The sequence below is a fragment of the Cryptomeria japonica genome, chromosome 2 (assembly GCF_030272615.1).
Source record: "Cryptomeria japonica chromosome 2, Sugi_1.0, whole genome shotgun sequence".
Lineage (NCBI taxonomy): Eukaryota > Viridiplantae > Streptophyta > Pinopsida > Cupressales > Cupressaceae > Cryptomeria > Cryptomeria japonica.
Genome location: NC_081406.1, coordinates 572,434,397 through 572,437,686, shown reverse-complemented (window position 1 = coordinate 572,437,686; position 3,290 = coordinate 572,434,397). Strand labels below are relative to the sequence as shown.

General features: G+C 31.3%; 1 long non-coding RNA gene across 1 annotated transcript; it reads right to left on the bottom strand.

Annotated features, from left to right (window-relative positions):
• Nucleotides 1-393: 393 nt before the first annotated feature.
• Nucleotides 394-2,281, bottom strand: LOC131050775 (uncharacterized). The gene is made up of 4 exons (XR_009371645.1): nucleotides 2,185-2,281; nucleotides 1,991-2,056; nucleotides 533-630; nucleotides 394-445 (listed from the first exon to the last, which is right to left on the bottom strand). It is a non-coding gene; the product is annotated as an uncharacterized LOC131050775 (long non-coding RNA).
• Nucleotides 2,282-3,290: the final 1,009 nt, after the last annotated feature.

Genomic DNA, 3,290 nt, shown 5'->3' with positions numbered 1-3,290 from the left:
TGTCCATGTTAGAACATAATGTTTATAGTACAGTTTGGTGGTCGACACCCCTACTCTTATAGGATTCCCTACTTTGGTTTTTCTAGTTTTAATGCTGATAGGTTATTAAGTTAGGAGAGGTCACAATTCTTATGCCCCTCCAAGGGAAGTGTCTTTGGTGAGCACAAGTCATTTACGTCCTATTTCAGAGTATTAAAAAAGCCATATCAACATTCCCAAAAATGCATCATGCACATTAATTTTCTTTGATCAGAAAGAAAATGTTATTTAATAAATATGACACTCAGAAAAGAAAGCATGAAAAAAAAGTGTTTTGCAAATAGAGGACTATGGACCTGAGTAGCTTGAGATTGATGCAAGACAGTTTCCATCTGTCCTCGAGCACTTTGGACTTTACCAGCTAACCTGCCAGCCGCTCTAGCAATCCTCGGTACATCTTTTGGCCCTGCAACCAGACAAGGAAGTTTAGAGATACTATAATTAATAAGAAAGCATGATAAGAAAATATGCAAGAGAAGGACATTTCTCCCACCAATAAGAGCAACGGTTGCTCCCAAAAGTAGCAGCACCTCTCCAGAGGAGAAACCAAACATTGTCTCATGCAGAGATGCAACAATATGGACTCAAAATCTGCAACCAGGCCAAAATCTAAAGTCAATATGATATTAAAATAATATAAGTTTACATAAACACACATTAAAATGTTTATATAAACATTTCTAATCTAATAGTCCTGTACATATTTGTTATAACATTAAGTCATAACCATTGTATGTAACTCCCCATTTTGATAAAATAAATAAACAATGGGCCCAAACATACCGTGCAAGCCTTGTTCCTCTCTCAATCTCATTCTTTATTGTTCGATCCTACTAACATATGAGACAATCAAATAGAATAATCTGACTTACAACCGCCTTCACAATGTACTATTAGATTTTAAGAATCAAAATTAGCCTATCAAAAATAAATTGAATAAATTCATACATTAAAATTTTATTCTTCTGCAAACTGGATGTGTAGAAAGAACTAGAAGTTTAGAAATAGACTAAATTTCCAATGCAAATGTGAAAATGTATTTTAAACATTAGCGGAAAGATGGATGGACAGGTTCAATAGAAACTGGGCAATATCTCCTATTTACTCCAGAATAAATAAGCTGATAATAATCATAAGCTGATTATCATATCCCTGCAATAAACATAAAAAAGAAATACAATATGAACTAAACAATAATACATCTGTTCCGTTTTCTCTGAAAATTTGTCTTTCCCTTCCCTCAAGAGGTTATAACAGGTGTCAAGGATGCTTTAGACCTGAATATTGTATGTTCAGTTCATAAAAAACCAACTTCAGCCTATCCATTAAACATGGAATCAATTCTAAGCTGATCTAGCAATTTAGAAGCCAGATTAAGCTTCTAATGCAAATGCAATTGTATATGAACACTGGCGATCATCATGGTTTGCATAGTGGAGACTCATGTTCATCAGCGAGAATCCTCGGTGACTTTGACAATATAGATACCTCTTAGTCATGGCATTATCATCCATAGTTTTAATTCAATTTTGAAGTAGTTTTCAATGGTTGAAAGTAAAAAGTGATTGGGGTTTCATTTGCAGGCTAGTTTGGTCCTACATTTATCCAAGAATGATCAGAGACTGCTCTTGTACCCTAGCCTAACGAATTCAATGAAGAAGAATGCCAGGATAGCTAAAATTAATGCAAAGGATTGAATCCTAGAGAGCTCAATTTTTCATGTCATTTTGGGCGATCTATTAGTAAATTTCGTAGGGTTTTCATCAGTGCACAATTTTATTGGGCAGGGTAAACAATAATACATCTGTTCCCTTTTCTTTGAAAATTTGTCTTTCCCTTCCCTCAAGAGGTTATAACAGGTGTCAAGGATGCTTTAGACCTGAATATTGTATGTTCAATTCATACAATATAAATAAATATAAATAAATAATAAAGAGGTACAAAGAATTACCTGCAGGAAGAATTATGTCTTCATTCAGTTGCTATTTTTTGATCCTCTGCTTTGCCTCTTCATCTTCTACCGTTAAAAAAAACAAAAAAAAACCAAATAATAGATGAAAATAATTGACAGACAGATCAGTGTGCAAACAAACTCTTCCAAGAAAAATGAAAAATCTTTGAAAAAAATCAGAATGTTATCTGTACCGATGTGCCATTCCCCGCTCCATGCCATTTTGAATTTTCTTTACCGTTGTAGATTAGTTTGGAACATTCTCTCAATACGATTGTAGGTTGTTTAGTTTCAAACATTCTCAAATCGCTATGTGAATACATGTTTAAACAAATTAATAGCTTTTATGTATTAAAAAAAATTAATTAATTTATATGTAATTTGTTTTTTTATATTAAGATTTTCATATAAAATTAATTAATATTTTAGATGTGTAATAGATTTGTTTTATATATATATATAAAAAATTGGTTAAAAAAATTCATTTGTAAGAGTATTAGTAGAGAAAATACTAAATCTTAGAAGCAATGTACAATGGTGGTATGATTCTCTATGGTTTGATAGACAATTATTAGCAATGACATGTTACAATTACACAAACTCAAAGATTTTTTTCATTTAACTTAATCAAAACTTTTAGAAATATTGTCAACATTGTTCCAACCAAAAATAAATACCCATCATCAAATGTTGTTCTTAAGTATGTAATATACAGAAACTAAGGCAAAGATTCTTATAAATTCAAATAGAACACAATAAATTTTTAACAATGAAAAGTTTTTTTGGATTCAAATATGTTTATGTTCATTTCTTTTCTTACTTGGTAATTTTGATGAGAAGTGAATAGCAATGACAATACTGACTTTCAAAATATTTTAAAATCCATGTGCATGCTCTTAAGTTATAGCTAACAATCTAATTCTCTGCAAGGCACCCACTTCATGTACCCTCTCCACACCTCTTCCTTGCATACTATTTTTGTTTTTCCATATTTCTGTATACTTGTTATATTTTATTATTTAGCAATAGGAAGTATCCTAATTTTAAAGATTTCATCTTTAAAAAATAAGTCTCTACTCATAGCTTTATTATTAAATTAAATTAAATAGGCGTTTGTTTTTTATTTCTTTTGGAAAGGAGATAAATAAGATTCTTTAACATTCATTTTCAAGACATTTAGCTAGTAAATTTATGGTTCCCTCAATCTAATAGGGATGGATCCTTTAGTGAGTTGTTCTATCCTCCACCTAGCCTTCTTTTCTCTAAGCGTAAAACATAAAATGTTCACACTTCCCACCAT